Raw genomic sequence first — 18,108 nt, forward strand, 5'->3', positions numbered from 1 at the left:
TTTGAAGGATGAAAAAACGGCCAAACATAAGGCCTTTGAGGGAGGCTCTATACATCCAGTATGTTTATTGTAAGCTAGGTTCTGCAGACCTTGCTTGGTACTGTCTGCATTACACCCGCGTGAGGTCCCGGCTTCCAATCATCTCAATGGCAATCCCAAGGGCCTTCTGATGACCCCAAGACCTGCCTCTACACAGCCATTCCTAAGATACTGACATACATGTGAACAAAATTGTTAGTACCCCTTGTTTAATGAAGAAAAAAAAAACAACGGGACAGGTATTTTGGCCCACTCCTTTAGAGCAAACTGCTCCAGTTGTCTCGTGTTTAAAGGGTGCCTTTTCCTGACAGCATGTTTCAGCTCCTTCCAAAGCAGCTCAGTGGGATTTTCAGAATGGTCTAATGTTTTCCCTTTTAGCCATTCTTGTGTGTTTTGGGTCATTATCCAGGTGTGACCAAGCTTTCTGACATTGGGCAGCACATTCCTCTCAGGGATCCCTTGATAGTCTTGAGATTTCATTGTACCCTACAAAGATAAGACACCCTGTGCCACATGCAGAAAAGTAGCCCCAGAACATACCAGAGCCTCCTCCACACTAGGGACCGTGTTCTTTTCTTGATATGCTTCATTTTTCATAGAGCTGATGTGCCTTGCCAAAAATTTTCATTTGTGTCTCATCTGTCCATAGAAACAAAATATAAGACCTCGCTCCATAGTGTAATTCAGACAGGGCTGAAGTAGTGAAAGTAAGCACATAGAACTCTCACCTGAGTAGGTTGTGCTTATGTAAGGGCCCTATTCCACCGGACGATTATCGTTCAGATTATCGTTAAATCGTTCGAATCTCAACGATAATCGTTCGGTTGAAATGCAGTTAACGATTAACGACCGAACGAGAAATCGTTGATCGCTTTATAAGACCTGGACCTATTTTTATCGTTGCTCGTTCGCAAATCGTTCGCATTGAATAAGACATCGTTCGGTCGTTTGCAATAGATACGAACGCAATAGCGAATAAATAGCGAAGAAAAACGATCGCAATTACGATCATAAGTAACGATTATCGTTCCATGGAAATGAGTGAACTTTTTCAGGTCTTTCGCAATAGCGGTCGTTTGAGATCGTTAATCGTTAACTATTATGCAAACGATAATCGTCCGGTGGAATAGGGCCCTAAGGCACAACTGTTACTGATAGCATGTGAATGAACCACAGCCACTCCCGACTAATCCCCACAGGGATTAAAGACAGACAGTATCCTCCTCCACTCCAAGGCGGGTAAAACAGGCACAGGTCCAAGGGGTAATAGTGATATAAAATATCATAAAATGTATTAAAAGAATTATGCCAGCGACACAACGCCTTTCGAAACGCGTTGTCGCTGGCATAATTCTTTTAATAAATTTTATGATATTTTATATCACTATTACCCCTTGGACCTGCGCCTGTTTTACCCGCCTTGGAGTGGAGGAGGATACTGTTCATCTGTCCATAGGCATTGTGGCTGGTCAACATGTAGTTTTGACAAATTCCAGTCTGGCTTTTTTTAATTATTTTTTTTTCAGCAGTGATGTCCTCCTTGGTTGTCTCCCCTGAAGTCCACTTTGGCTCATACAACAATGGATGATGTAATCTGACTGATGTTCCTTGAGCTTGAAGTTCTCCTTAAAATCCCTTTAGAAGTTTTTTCTGGGCTCTTATTATCTTTTTTGATTTTTCATCATTTTTCCTCCTGCAGCCATGTCCATTTATTAATGACTTTCATTACACCTTAAATTATTTCTATGGTCGTGTGTGTGTGTGTGTGTGTGTGTGTGTGTGTGTGTGTGTGTGTGTGTGTGTGTGTGTGTGTGTGTGTGTGTGTGTGTGTGTGTGTGTGTGTGTGTGTGTGTGTGTGTGTGTGTGTGTGTGTGTGTGTGTGTGGTGTGTGTGTGTGTGTGTGTGTGTGTGTGTGTGTGTGTGTGTTTTTCTTCCATTAAACGAGGGGAACCAACAATTTTGTTCCATGTGTGTATACAATACACTGCACTATGGTGGTATAAGATCACTGGTTAATATACACTGGTGTAAAAGTAAGAAAAAACCTGTGAAATAAAATATACCTCCCCCCCCATAACATTACATTGTGCTACCCATACAAAATATATGAAAAAAAATACATAAACCATACATGTTAGGTATCGCCACGTCCGTAACCACCCAAGCAATACAATTATTTTCTAATTTTCATAATATGTTAAAAGTTTCTCTTGAAAAACCCACAAGATAGTGATCAACTGCCTCTTAAACAATCACTGCCCGCAGTGCTGTCCTGTCTTGGTTAGTGATTGGCTGAGCTGGCTGTCACTTTCAGAGTCTGGTGTTGAAGCTTCAGCGGCGGCTCCAGTCAGCTGGGAAGAGGCAGGATGTCACCGGGGAGCCTGGGCAAGTAAAGTGTATATATATGTTTGGTATTTACTATATAAAGCAAAGGCTGCACAGACATCATTAACGATATACAGCTCTTGCCGCACAGCAGAGTCATTTAATAGGCTCTTTAAGTGAGCGCCAATCTAGCAGGTCTTGCTTATTTGCCAAATTGGGCTGTGTAATACGGCCTTGCGTCTCTGGGCATGTCAGATGCTTTTTCTTAGTCCACACCACAAATTTGATATCAGGTCCATTAATTGGTATGGAGTGCCATACAGATGAGGGGGGCAGCCGCAAAAACTTATTTAAAAGATCTACCACTTGCAAGGTCGCCCTAAAACTAGGCTACTGCTTGTAATGTTATCGTGGCCGTCATATTTGCTGGGTACCGTATTCTTGCTCCACGTGCAGAAAACGTAAAAGATGCAGCTCCAAGCTAGCCACTGTTGCTATGGTAACAGAAGGCAGATGCTTTTTTTTTTTTTTGTTTTGTTTTTTTTGTTTTCCCCTCTGTCTCTTAAGCAGCTACACTTCACATATTCCAGACCTGTCACTCCTTAGTATTCTTTACAGAAAGTCAGACACCTGATGCATGATATTACATATTACTTTTCTGTTGGCTGCTAATAATGAAAAGCATATAAAGTATATATTTACTTGGACTGCTATACCTCATACCATTCAACGTGTTCTAACCCCTTAAAGAGCATTCAGCAAATGACATTAGGAAAGACTAAAACGCTTGTAATATATTTTTCTTTTAGTTAAATTTTTTTTCAAAGCAGTCAGATAAAATAAAGGTTCTACAAATTACATAACATTGTAATCGTACTGGCTTGAGGAAAATGTATAACATGTCGGTTTTACTATAGGACAAACGGCTTAAACACAGACCCTCCCCCCCCCCCCCCGCAAAAGTACAATTAGTGCTGCAAAAAATAAGGGATTGTGCGTGTGTAGGTGAAAAGAACACAAGCGCTATGGCCTTTTAAGCATGAAGATGCAAAAATGAAAATTAGCCCGGTCCTGAAGGGGTTAACTCCTTCCAAAGCCAATTTCCGTTTTCACGCTTTGTTTTTTCTTGCTTGTGTTAAGAAAGCCATAGCGCTTGCATATTTTTTTTCCTACAGACCCACATGAGCCCTTATTTTTTGCGCCAATGACAGGCAAAGTATAGTGTGAAGCCAGAAAAAAATATTTGAAGGGTAAAATTAAAAATCTAATTTTTATTTTGGGGTGGGGGTGCTACTTATGCCATTTGCCCTATGGTACAACTGTAATGTTATCTATGTTCCCCGAGTCTGTACAATGATAGGTAACTTGTACAACTTTTATTTTATCTGACTGCTTTTAAAAAATTAACCCTTTAAGGACGGGGCCCATTTTCGTTTTTACGTTTTCGGTTTTTCCTCCTTGTGTTTAAAAGGTCATAGCACTTGCATTTTTCCACCTAGAAACCCACATGACCCCTTATTTTTTGCGTCACTAATTGTACTTTGCAATTGCAGGCTGAATTTTTGCATAAAGTAAACTGCGAAACCAGAAACAAATTCAAAGTGTGGTGAAATTGAAAAAAAAAAAACGCATTTCTTTTATTTGGGGGAAATGTGTTTTTACGCCATTCGCCCTGGGGTAAAACTGACTTGTTATGCATGTTCCTCAAGTTGTTACGATTAAAACGATATATAACATGTATAACTTACATTGTATCTGATGGCCTGTAAAAAATTCAAACCGTTGTTAACCAATATACGTTCCTTAAAATCGCTCCATTCCCAGGCTTATAGCGCTTTTATCCTTTGGTCTATGGGGCTGTGCGAGGTGTCATTTTTTGCGCCATGATGTGATCTTTCTATCGGTACCTTGATTGCCCATTTACGTCTTTTTGATCGCTTTTTATTAAATTTTTTTCTGGATTTGATGCGACCAAAAATGCGCAATTTTGCACTTTGGGAGTTTTTTGCGCTGACGCCGTTTACCGTGCGAGATCAGGAATGTGATTAATTAATAGTTCGGGCGATTACGCACGTGGCAATACCAAACATGTTTGTTTATTTATTTATTTGTTTACTTTTATTTAAAACCTGGGAAAAGGGGGGTGATTCAGACTTTTATTAGGGGAGGGGGCTTTTTACTATTAACAACACTTTATTTATTTTTTTTACACATATACTAGAAGCCCCCCTGGGGGACTTCTAGTATATACACTTGGATCTCTCATAGAGATATCCAATGCTGCATAGATATCTATGCTGCAGAGATCCATGAGATCGGCACTCGTTTGCTTTCGGCTGCTGCAGCCGAAAACGAACGAGTGCCGAGCCGAGGACGGCGCCATCTTGGACGCGTCCCCGGCCGGCATCAGTAACGGAGATCGCTCCTCCGGGACAAGGTCCCGGAGGAGCGATCTCCCCCACTAGACCCCAGGGAAACGTTGCCTCCGGTAATCGGAGGCAGCTGTCAACTTTGACAGCTGCCTCCGATTAGCTAATTAGCGGGCACGGCGATCAGACCGTGCCCGCTAATAGCAGCGGTCCCGGGCTACTCGCGGCACCCAGGATCGCGGCACTTCAAAGCGGGGCCGCCGCGCGGCCCCGCTTTGAAGTGCAAGTGAGGACATATGACGTACCGGTACGTCATATGTCCTTAAGAGGTTAAAACCTTTTAAAAAGAAAAAACAATGTTCTTAAAATTGTTCTATTCTGTTCCTTATAACTCTTTTATCCTTTCGTCTATGGGGCTGTGTGAGGTGTCATTTTGTGCGCCATGATCTGATCTTTTCATCAGTAGCTTACTTGCGGATATGTCACTTTTTAATTACAATTTTTCCGGATTTGGTGTGATAAAAAAGCCGCAATTTGTTTTTTTGTGTTTTTTTTTTGCGCTTACGCCATTTACCGTGCAAGATCAGGAATGTGATAATTTTGTAGTTTGAGCGATAGTGCATGCGGCGATACCGAATATGTTCGTTTACTTATTTATAAAATTGGAATAGGTGGGTAATTTTGAACTTTTATTAGAGGAGGGGATTTTTTTTATTAATAAGGAAACTTTATTTTTTATAATTTTTTAATGGGGTATTCTGGGAAAAATTATAGGAGATTGTGGGGGTTAAACCCCTGAACCCCCTTGCGATCTCCGTATCGGACCCTGCCGGCTCTGTTAAAGGGAACCAATCACGCCGAAATTGCCCCCATTGATAAGGAAGCGTGCTGGTACATCAGCCAGCACGCTTCCCAAACATCCCCCTGTCCCCTCTGTCCCCTCTTTTGTTAGCCCGTAATCTTACTTTTGCGATGTCCCGCGCCGTATGCTAATCAGCCCTAAGTAGTCCGGGTGGGCTGAACTAGTCAAGGTGGGCTGTACTAGTCACGGCCTGGGCGCTGTAATCACGCCCAGAGGGGCGTGATTCAAAGACCTTCGCTCCACCGACGTCATCTCTGGCCCGCGTTCACGTCGGCGGCGCGCCGCGTCTTTCGCATGCCGCGCATGCGCAGTACGGCGGGAGAAGACGCTGACGTACTGCGCGTGCGCGGCGTGCGGAAGACGTTAGCGGCGCTTGCGTTCCAACGCCGACGTCTTCCGCACGCCGCGCACGCACAGTACGTCAGCGTCTTCTCCCGCCGTACTGCGCATGCGCGGCATGCGAAAGACGCGGCGCGCCGCCGACGTGAACGCGGGCCAGAGATGACGTCGGTGGAGCGAAGGTCTTTGAATCACGCCCCTCTGGGCGTGATTACAGCGCCCAGGCCCGTGACTAGTACAGCCCACCTTGACTAGTTCAGCCCACCAGGACTACTTAGGGCTGATTAGCATACGGCGCGGGACATCGCAAAAGTAAGATTACGGGCTAACAAAAGAGGGGACAGAGGGGACAGGGGGATGTTTGGGAAGCGTGCTGGCTGATGTACCAGCACGCTTCCTTATCAATGGGGGCAATTTCGGCGTGATTGGTTCCCTTTAAGCGTAGAGCCCTGAAGGAGCGGTATCCTCTCCTGCTGCCCCAACGAGTATGTATAAACTGCTGTGCGAAGCTAATTTATTTGATCTCTGGCGGCTTCGTAACCCTATGGTACAACAATTCTCATGTTACTCAGCTTCTCATGGTATACTATCCCGAATAGATCTTGCGGTGGGAAATAGCCTTATGCGCTCTCTGGTAGTGGGGGTAGAATATCTACATAGACGGTTGTCAGACCATTCTCCAATTAAAGTTACAATATGTTGTGGACACTGCTCGGGGTCCTTAAGGGCACCGTGGCGCCTCAACCCATTATGGCTCCAGCTGATCCAACCCGCACCTCCTATCCCTGCTGACATTGAATTATTTTAAAGGGTTAATAATGGTACTGCTGCGCAGACGATCATCTGGGATTCCTTAAAAGCATATCGTAGAGGTAACCTGATTAAAGAAATAAGTAAATGTAAGACCAAATCTAGAGATGTGCATAATATGTTGCAGCAGCGGCTGGTGCACACCGAGCAGGAATATGTGGAACATCCTTCTCAGGATTCCAAAAAACAATGGTTAGACGTGCAGACCATATATGATGACCATTTAGAACACACTGCTGATGATGATAAGCGGTTTTTTTTTCAAAAGCTCACATAGGCGCAGAGGGAGGAGCTTGATCGGCTGCTGGCAATAGAGGAGCTGGAGGAGGTGCTCAAAGACTTTCCGAATGAAAAATCTCCTGGTATAGATGGGTTACCGGCTGAGCTCTTTAATACCGGTAGCAGGCTCTCACCATACTGTTTATTGTCTACATTTACTGCCCCATGAGATGAGGGTAGATTACCGGGGTCCATGACGGAGGCTGTAGTGGTCCTTATTCCCAAACCTGGGCAGGATATTACACAGAGGGGATCATACCGACCCATATCCCTGTTATGCACGGATATTAAAATAATAGCCAAAGTGTTAGCTAATAGACTTAGTAAACCAAAAGAAGCAAAGACTAGACATCAATCAAGAGTGCACTCCACTTGCTAATTATGAAAAAGTACAAATATGTTTTATTTTGTTATATTAAAGATCACACAGAACACTACAAAACACAGTTAAAAACAATTAAAAATTCCAATCAGGAACACAGAAATTCATGGTCAACCCAAACACAGATAATTATCAATGGGTATGTGACCTACAGCGGTTGCAAGCAACGAATATTGCTACCATGACCCAAAATAAAGATATGTAGAAAGATTTATAATATTTAATTGCCCAGGCACAGCGTGCAGCCAAAACAAATAACTGGAAACACCAATATCATACAGTGGAAAGGTGGAGATAATCTATATCAAGTAAATAGTATATCCAAATAATTCAGGTATAAATCATTGTGTTATAAAACCCACAGATACACAAAAAATATATATGTATATAAATCACAATATCTGAAAAAGAGAAGGAAAAAGAGCTGCACAAAGAAAAAAACCATATCAATCATATCACCCAGTCAAAGAAGTGGTGAGCGATGCCTGGGTTGAAAAAAAGGGTCATGGGGTGAACACCCCTGAGAGAAAGGCTCCACGCGTATCGCCACCCTCCGGTGACTTCGTCAGGAGTGAAGACCATGTATTGTGGTGTCCTTAAATACTCAAATGTAGCACGACATACAGTACAGCTGTGTAGGCATAGAACAAACCATTAATTACAATTACCTGGTGGCGCTGCATTGTGTAGATGGACATACAAATCATGGCCACCCCGGCGTCCCGGAACACCCAGTGCGCATGTCCGTCCGCTCGGTGTCACATGATCATGCCCTAGTCCAGCGTTCAAGATCATGTGACTGCCACAGCATGCGCTGTTCGCACATGCGGGAAAACTTGGACAAAAATGCAATACTACATCTAATTGAAAGATACCGTGGATAGAGGTCCCCACAACCTCCCTACACAGTAACCAAAGACTCTGCAAATACCGGTCTCTAACGAAAGAGTCAGTGTGTAGGAATTAATCCCATATAATGGGAAAAGAGGATCAGAAAGAAAAAGTAGAAGCTAATAGACTTCTCACTGTTATTTCCCATTTAGTCCACCAAAACCAAACTGGGTTTATGCCTGGAAAATCTACAGCTGATAATATCAGAAGACTTTATCTTAATTTGCACGCGCCTAGGGAAGGGGAGGGGGGGCAGGGCTGTCCTCTCACTCAACGCTGCCAAAGCTTTTGACAGTGTCGAGTGGAGGTACTTGTGGTGTGTTCTCGTCAGGATGGGGTTTGGTATCTGGGTTGGATCCGCCTTTTACATACCATGCCTATGGCCCGGCTTCGGGTTAATGGGTTACTCTTCGAGGCATTTCCCTTAGCTAGTGGCACTAGGCAGGGCTGCCCCCTGTCGTCATTTTTGTTCGCTCTGGCCATCGAGCCTTTGGCAGCGATGGTTTGGGCTTCTCCTAATATAGAGGGATTTAAGCATGGGGACATGGAGGACCGCATTGCATTATATGCAGATGACATGATATTATTTGTAGGAAATGTAGAAAAGTCCCTCCCGGCTATTATGGATATGTTGAGTGGATTTGGGAAATATTCTGGGCTTCTCGTTAATTGGGACAAATCTGTTCTCCTGCCATTGGACCCCCTCCCTGATCTACCTTTACTGCAGACGCACCGTATGCCGGTGGTACAACAATTTAAATACCTGGGCATCCATATCCATCCTAATTTATCTAAGTATTTGGCGTTTAATCTGGCTTCTTTGCTGTCCAATCAAGGTACCGATAGAAAGTAAACATCATGGCGCATAAAATGACACCTCACACAGCCCCATAGACCAAAGGATAAAAGCGCTATAAGCCTGGGAATAGAGCGATTTTTAGGAACATATATTTGTTAACAATGGTTTGAATTTTTTACAGGCCATCAGATAAAAGAAAAGTTATACATGTTATATATCGTTGTAATCGTAACGACTTGAGGAACATATATAACAAGTCAGTTTTACCCCAGGGCGAATGGCGTAATAACAAATACTCTCCAAATAAAAGAAATGCGTTTTGTTTTTTTTTTTCCAATTTCACCACACATTTATTTTTTTTCTGGTTTTCCACTGTACTTTATAAAAATTCAGCCTGTCCTTCCAAAGTACAATTAGTGACGCAAAAAATAAGGGCTCATGTGGGTCTCTAGGTGGAAAAATGCAAGTGCTATGCCCTTTTAAGCACAAGGAGGTAAAAACGAAAATGCAAAAATCGAAATTGGCTCTGTCCTTAAGGGGTTAATGTATGTTAGAGCAAATGTGTGTTTGATTGGGTTGTGTGTGGGACCCCCTGCCTGTGACTGGATGCTTATTTCTATTACTGGTTACATTGGTCTATATGTCCTAGTTGTATACAAAAGATATCCTTTTTCTCTCTTTGAGAGGTACAAGATTGTAGGACATACTGTTCTTGGGATTAGGAAGTGGGTGGGGCGCGGGTGGGAATTGATGGGATTGTTTTGTTGTAAAATAGAAAAATGTTCAATAAAAAATTATCTGATTAAATAATAAGAGTAGAGCCCTGGGTTGGCATCTGACCCTCGGCTCTATTCATTCCTATGGTACAGTGCACGGGCATACTATCTGTCAAGTCAAGCGGACATTGCCCCATGTAATATGGCTTACTCACAAGCGAACCCCTGGCTCATTGGCCAATCCCCCTCACTTGTGACCTGTGTTATAGGAGATGTGAGGCCGATGGGTAATTAACATTAGCACCTAGTGATTGATCATGCAGCCCTGGCCGCACTATTACTGAGCCATGTAATTGACTCTCATTTACAGTGTGGCTTAGGCCGTCTAATAAGGCATTTTCACAGAGAGATTGCTCTGTCCTCTAATCTCACCTCTGTCCTTCAGTGGTGGGCAGATCCTCAGAACGTCGCCAAAGGTGTTAACCACGATAAAGTAGGCCAACTAATCTTAAGGACAGATGCCAACACTCTGGGTTAAGGAGGGGCGGTCTCTTCTTTGCTTGTTCATGGAAGATGGGACATTCTTTAGGCAGAACATCGGGGAGTTCCAGGCAGTCTTCATGGCGGGAGACCAGGTCAAGGACCGGTTAATAGGAAGACATATAAAAATATTCTTTGACTACAGCTGTACTAGATGTAAATCGACAGAGAGGAACAAGATCTGTATGTCTGATGGAGGTTTCCTACAGGTCTCTCTCTAAAGGTGGCCATACACCCTTTTATTAATGACTGAACTATCCCATCCTTCCATAGACATTGCTGTGTTCTCTATGGTGAGGGATGGCTTAAGCTGCCTCCACATTGGCACTGTGTGTTTGGTTGTTCCTGATATGGCTTCCTCTACTACCATACACTGTGCCTGTGCTCTGTCCACTTCTATATAGTTTTATCCGATGCTACACTTGATGCCCGCTGCACAACCAGTCGCTGGGGCCTCAGTGCTAAGAACTTGTAATGTTAGCTGATCGCATTTCAGAGGACCATTAAAAGCTCTGAATGTTTCACCGGGTGAGGCTAAGATCACGTGCGTGTGTGTGGTTTTAGTTTGATTTATCTGTTTAGTTAGTCACTCCATATAAAGTAAACACTTATGTTTTACTAAATGTGTTTTCACCCTTAAGATGATCTAATTAATCCCTTAATTTTGGTGGCGGAGCTCTTAGTTTAATATTCCAGTTTATGTGCAGGGTTAATCCTCTAGTCTCTCAATGAATCCAGCCATCTGCTCTACAGTAGACATTTTAGCTCGCCCCTGATTTGCTGGATTTGTGTTGCCTCCTCTTTATATGGAGGACGCAGCGGTGACTTTATTTATTTTTTGTGTTTTTATTTATATTTTTTAACCACAAACAAAATACTTTCAGCCTCCCCCTCCTCCCCTTTTCCATGAAAAGCAGTCAAACCAAGTCAAACTGTTAGGCCTCAATCACGCTCACAAATCGTGATCGGTGTCCCACCCCAGTCACTGATTGGCTGAGCGGGCAGTCACTCAGCTGGGTATGTGCATTGCAGCCAGGAGAGCTGCAGGTCATTAGCGGCTGTTATTTTCCCCATGCCCCTTCCTGTCTGTATTTTTCGTAGGACTTCCCCTTTAAATTAAATTATAATCTGCAGTAAAACACCTGTGTGAACATACGCTGAATTAGGGATGATCCGAAACTGCCGAGGTTCGGGTTCATATGAACCCGAACGCTCGGCATCAGATTCCCGCTGTCTGCCCGCTCCGTGCAGCGGGTGGATACAGTCCACGGAGCGGGCATACAGCGGGAATCCTTTCCGAGAGTTTGGGTTAGTACGAACCCGAACCGAACTCTGTTCGGACCATCCCTACCCTGAATCAATATAAACAAACACCTGAACACAGCAATAAATCTGAAATATATACAATACATGTTCCAATACTCCAATAATGTATACAGTATGGGGACCTGCAAGGGGCGGGGAAGGTGGGCTATATATTATGGGAGGCCTAACTACAGGGAAACTTACAGTATAGGAGCTGAGCACGATGGCACATAAAGTATGGTGACTTACTAGCACATGACGGGGATGCCACTGCAAGGGGTTAATCTTTTTCCACTCACTCAATCTTGCACTCACCTACCACTCAGGTGGCAAATTGAGCATAAATCACACCCCAACACAGTCCCAGCACCTCAACACACACGATGCCACCACCTTTCAAATAAGTGTGAAAGGACACTGTCAATTCACAACACCACTCACTGGCACTCACAGGGTTAAAACACTACATCCAAAGGCTATGGATTCTTAGAGCATACAAGGACCAAACTTATTAAAGTTTTAAGCTTTAATAGACAAAAGGTACAGTGCTTACAAAAATAAGGTAAATAAGATGACATACATACATGCAATAACAGTATAAAATAAAAGGGAGAAATAAGCAGAAACTATCTAACACTTACAATAGTTGTTGCCTTCCCAGGGGGTAGGAGAAATCATGGATCGCAGCTCAGTCAGACTGACCCCCTACACTGCCACCTAGTTTTGCTGTTGCCACCATATTTTATACAGTCAAAACTCAGCTCAGATTTCCTAGCCGCCCAACAGGTGATTAGGATAATGAGTTGTCCCTAATTGGCTGATTAGGTGATAATGGGGAAGGACCAGGGACACCTCATTGCATATGTCCTGTAATTGAACCATTGTCCTATGGTTGGGGGGGTGTTGTGCTTCAGTGGGTCTATCCATTCTTTGAAGTAAATAAGAACTCCAGCTTTCCTGAGACCCTCAATAAACCAGGCCTGGTATTTCCTGACCAGAGATCCTAAATAAACTGCCCAGAGTTTATGATGTTTGGACAAGCCAAAGTATAGTGAGTGGAATACACATAACAGTCTATAGTGTTTGAATTAGTAAACACTTTCATACCACATATAATATAACTGTACACACAATAGGGATAGGACTGTCCATTTCCATCACAAAGCCCTAGCTCTTTTTTCAGAGAAACATGAAGTACATATAGGGGGACATTTATGAAACCTCCGCCCAAGGCGTACGCCAGTGAGAAGGTGCAGAATCGCCCCTTCTCCCTGGCGTAAGCCTGCTGTATGCCCTGCTTGCCCGATGGGTGGGCTGGGGGAGCTTGGGGGGGTGTGACAAGGCGGGGAGGAAGCGTAGCCTCCTCCTGCGCCTCACTTATGATTTACGCCTAAATCATCATCCAAATCTACTTCTGCTGGAAGCAGGTGTGGATTTAGTACGCCAGCCGCAAGTTCGGGCGGCCGGCCGGACAAATTCATTAAGAGGCGTGTGCCTCTTAGTGAATCCTGCTGGGGAAAAAGGGTGCGGAGCCTAATATAAGATCGGCGTACTTGTCTTCATAACGCTCCCCATTTGTGTGTTTTCTTTATTTTCCTGGTGCGGGGCAGGAATGTGGATGAGATTCGGGGCTCTTGGTTTTTTTTTTTTATTCAGGTCACAGGCCCGGGATCTTTACACCTGTTACCAACTATCAAACCCCTCCTGACAGTACTGTCATCATGTGTAAATCATAAACTACTACAGATTTTTAGGACTACTGTTTTTGTGCACGCTAACTGCAATTTAGCCCCCCCCCCACCCAAAGACAAAAAGTGCTGTTGCTCAAGAATGCTGATTGAGAAAAAACTCAATTTAATGACATTTATTATTTTATTTCATTGTATGTGTCATTACAGAGGATATGAATTTTTATATAAAATGTGTATATACACAGTGATCCCTCAACTTACAATGGCCTCAAGATACAATATTTTCAACATACAATGGTCCTCTTTTGGACTATCGTAACTTGAGACAAGTGTTATATACAGCCTGGTTATATACAACATTTGCAGTGTTATATACAGCCTGTTTATATACAACATTGGCAGTGTTATATACAGCCTGGTTATATGTAGCATTGGCAGTATTATTGCCTGGTGCATAGACACAAAGATTTTTACCTGATACAACTCGGGAGCAGCAATCTAAATTGTCCATGTGGAAAACATACAGAATCCAGATTTATGCAGCAATCTTCAGTGATTGCCCTTGGGCCTTGTTTATTGTCTTTGCAAATGATGCTTAACAGGAAACTGCAATCATCTAAAATATATTGTTTCATCCGAGGGAGCCTTTACACAGAGATTTATCTGACAGATTTTTGAAGTCAAAGCCAGGAACAGACTATAAACAGAACAAATAGAAGAGATAGGGGTGCACAACAGGACTGGGTGGTGCTGGTTACAGATGGGTCTTCATCCAAATATAATCCAATATAAAGACTCCGTAGCACTCGTTTTCATATGCAAAGTGTTCAAACGTTTATTTACAGCGTGAAAAAGGCAAGGCCAGGAAAAAGACAATAATTTCTTTCAGATAAACAAATATTTGGGTTATGGCGACAGTGGACGTTTTGGTGTGCTGATGGGAAATGCGCTCCTGGCGCTGGTCTGCTGCGTATTAAGCGCTTGATACGCCACAGACCAGCGCCAGGAGCGCATTTCCCATCAGCACAACAAGCGACTTTGAGAAAGACCCTGGACAGGGTCGAAACGTCCACTGTCGCATTACCCAAATATTTGTTTATCTGAAAGAAATTATTGTCTATTTCCTGGCCTTGCCTTTTTCACGCTTTAAATAAACGTTTGAACACTTTGCATATGAAAATGAGTGCTACGGAGTCTTTATATTGGATTATAAACAGAGATTCCTCCTCTTTTCAAATACATTCCTGGCTTTGGCTTCAAAAATCTGTTACATAAATCTCTTTATGTAAAGACACCATCAGTTAATCAGTGGAATTGGTGAGCTTTTATACTTTTAGTCCCATAAGGTCACTTTACCATGTTTTATAGTTTACAATGCAAAAATTGACAGTAAAACTGACAGCCTATTATGGCAGACTTAGGGGTGTTTGCAGGCCCCCAGCTTATATGGCAACCCTTTGGATGATGTGATGATGTTATTTGCGTTCTGATGGGTAAAAGATTGAGCCCCTTTAATCACTTTTTTGCTGGCCCTGGCCAGATGTTACCTAAATAATGCCGGCTGGCACCCTAAGTGACTACATGAGAAAACGTCCTTCACTATAAATTTGTGGGAACTGCCCAGATCCTTCAACAAATTACAGTGTTCTTTTTTAAAGTTTTCTTTGAACTTCCTAGGTGCAGTAATAAATAAAAAAAGGCCCTATGTGATTTGTGGTGTTAGGCAAGAGCTAGTCCTAGTTGGTTGAAGCGTAGAAAACAGCAGTAAAAAGCTATTGATGAGGAAGCGGGATGAATAATTGCAGTGTGCTGCTTTAATGTTCAGTGTGATTGCTGCTGGTTTACGTTGTACAGGAGAGCAGGAAACAAGTAGGAGGGATGCAAGAAGGTTAGCGTGGCTTTGTATTTCTGGACATGCAGACGATGCTGGTCTAAGCTAGAGATTCTTTATGCTTAAACTGTGTTAAATCAAAGCTGCTGCACTTTGGTACATTTATTCATGTATTTTTTTATTCCCAAACAGTGATGTGGTGGTCATCCCTGTAAATCTTCCTCCAGCCGAATGGGTGCACGCATTGTCGTGGGCATGCACTCTGTTTCCTGACATGGGAGAAATTCAAGGATGGCGAGGATTTTCTCGTGAAATGAACAGGTATCAAAAATTTATAGGTGCAAGATGGATGTTTCACGTTGGGTCTATACACACTTTTGCACTGGGCCGTGATGGTACATCCTTGGGATCCTTTGGGTGAAACAAATGTAAGGAAAAAGAATAAAGTGTGGGTGGACATCTGTTCACATTTTTACATTGACATTTTTTTGTTTATCGTACATGGTTTATTATTTCTTTGTTTTGTTTTTTTCTTCCCTGTTCATGTAGATCAGGGGTGTGCAACATGGCACTGTCATATAGTTCTACATTAACAGGTCACAATAAAATTTAAGCTGCCTCAAATTGCGGTTTTACTGCAAATGTCCAGAAAAATGACCACAGTCATTAGGATCAGTATATTTCCAAAACCGAAATAAATCCAGTGGCACTCACGTGTCTTGCGGTGTAGAAAAAGGTCCTTTTATTCACATCATAGATTGTGAATGCATTGGAGGGAGATGCGCTAGGGAGTGCATCTCCCTCCCATGCATTCGCCCTCTATGACGTGAATAAAGGATCTTTTTCTACACTGCAAGACACATGAGTGCCACAGGCTTTATTTTGGCTTTGGATATATGTTGTCATTGCTGGTGTATTTTGTCCGAAGATTGGAATCCTATGATCACCTGGGCTGATATATATATTAGATGCCGGTAGTGCCGGACTTCAATCCTGCTTCGTCAATACAGTCACTGGGATCAGACATGATGATTTATTTATATATATATATTTTTTTTTTTGCTTCTTTCTTCTGTTCCGTTGCTGGAACAGAAGACAGGAGTGAATGCTGCTTAGATAAACCTACCCAGTCTAAATATAGTTATGTCACTTGCTGTGCCCCTCACATAGTTATAATGCCCTATCGCAGTATTATAATTTAATCTAAAGCCATTATTTAGTCAGACACTGGCCCTATTAGCCCCTTAACGACCGTGGGCGTATATTTACGCCCTGCGGTCATTAAGGACGTTCAGAACCGCGACGGTCCCGGGTGCCGCTTGTAGCCCGGGACCGCAGGTGTTAGTGGGCATGGTCCGATCGCCGTGCCCGCTAATACAGTAATCGGATGCAGCTGTCAAAGTTGACAGCTGCATCCGATTACCGTTTGCAGCGTCATCCCTGGTGTCTAGTGGGGAGATCGCTCCTCCGGGACGTTGTCCCGGAGGAGCGATATCCAATACTGAAGCTGGCCGGGGACCGCTCCAAGATGGCGCGTCCCCGGCTCGGCACTCGTTTACTCCGGGTGCAGCAGCCGGAAGTAAGAGTGCCTATCTCATGGATCTCTGCAGAGATCTCTATGAGAGATCAGTGCACTTATACTAGAAGTCCCCTAGGGGGGCTTCTAGTATAAGTGTAAAAGTGAAAAAAAAAATGTTCGTAATAAAAAGCCCCCTCCCCTAATAAAAGTCTGAATCGCCCCCCTTTTCCCAGGTTATTAATAAAAGTAAATAAATAAACGTGTTTGCTATCGCCGCGTGCGTAGTCGCCCGAACTATTAATTAATCACATTCCTGATCTCGCACGGTAAACTGCGTAAGAGCCAAAAAATCCCCAAAAAAGTTCAAAATTGTGCATTTATCGTTGTGCATTATCGTTTTAATTGTAGCGACTTGTGGAACATGTATAACAAGTCAGTTTTACCCCAGGGCGAACGGTGTAAAAACACATATCCACTAAATTAACAAAATGTGGGGTTTTTTTTCAATTTCACCACACATTGAATTTTTTCCTGCTTTTGCAGTGTACTTTATGCAAAAATTCAGCCTGTCATTGAAAAGTACAATTAGTGGCGTAAAAAATAAGGGCTCATGTGGGTTTCTAGGTGAAAAAATGCAAGTGCTATGGCCTTTTATGCACAAGGAGGAAAAAAAACGAAAACTCAGAATTTAAAAAATGCCCCGGTCCTTAAGGGGTTAACATAGATTAGGATGGTCAGGGAAAAGTGGGAGCTCACTATTTGGCAGCTTGTTTCTGCGCTGGAGGAGTCCAGTGCGTTGGGGAAGCCTGTAAGCACAGGGGAGACGTGTGCTGTTCTTCTTCTGTATGATTGTATATGAATATCAGTATAATTTAAAGATATCTTATGTAATATAGAGAAGAAGGGGGAGGACAAGAAGCCATAAGTAATGTAGCAGTAATAAGTAAACTCTGTCCTCTATGGTTTCTATCAGGGAGGTGTGTGTCCTTATATATCATGCATAAGTACAATCATAGAATCTCGCTCTCCTGGGAGAGGGTTGCTATGCCGCGATCTCTTCACAACTATATCTTCTAATCCGAGCAGGTGTCAGCAGTGAGACCCACTCTGATCAATAACTTTTTTTGAAAACCTATTTTATTTTTTTTGTGACAGTGCCCATTTCCTTTTCAACAAACTTTGCATTAAAGTTACTGTACCACCAGGCCCGGGCTGAAGCCCTGGAGGCAGGCCGACCCACCCTTAGTGGGAGGAAACCCTAGCCCCTCTATGATAGGGTTCCATTGATTCTAATGGAGTCACGTCATGGAGGTGCTGGGGTTTCTTTCCACTGGGGGTGGGTTGGCCCGCCTCCAGTGTTTCAGCCTCAGCCTGGTGGTACAGTCACTTTAATCTGTACAGTGTAAGTACA

General features: G+C 43.2%; 1 protein-coding gene across 3 annotated transcripts in view; it reads left to right on the forward strand.

Moving 5' to 3' along the window:
- USP49 (ubiquitin specific peptidase 49) overlaps positions 1-18,108 on the forward strand; it is an 86,798-nt gene that overhangs the window by 16,627 nt on the left and 52,063 nt on the right. For all 3 annotated transcript variants that reach the window (XR_011358914.1, XM_069946003.1, XM_069946001.1), the window contains exon 2: positions 15,371-15,499. The gene's annotated coding sequence lies outside the window, so the exon portion shown is untranslated. The remainder of the gene's footprint in view (positions 1-15,370; positions 15,500-18,108) is intronic.

The sequence above is a fragment of the Dendropsophus ebraccatus genome, chromosome 11, assembly GCF_027789765.1.
Source record: "Dendropsophus ebraccatus isolate aDenEbr1 chromosome 11, aDenEbr1.pat, whole genome shotgun sequence".
Taxonomy (NCBI): Eukaryota; Metazoa; Chordata; class Amphibia; order Anura; family Hylidae; genus Dendropsophus; species Dendropsophus ebraccatus.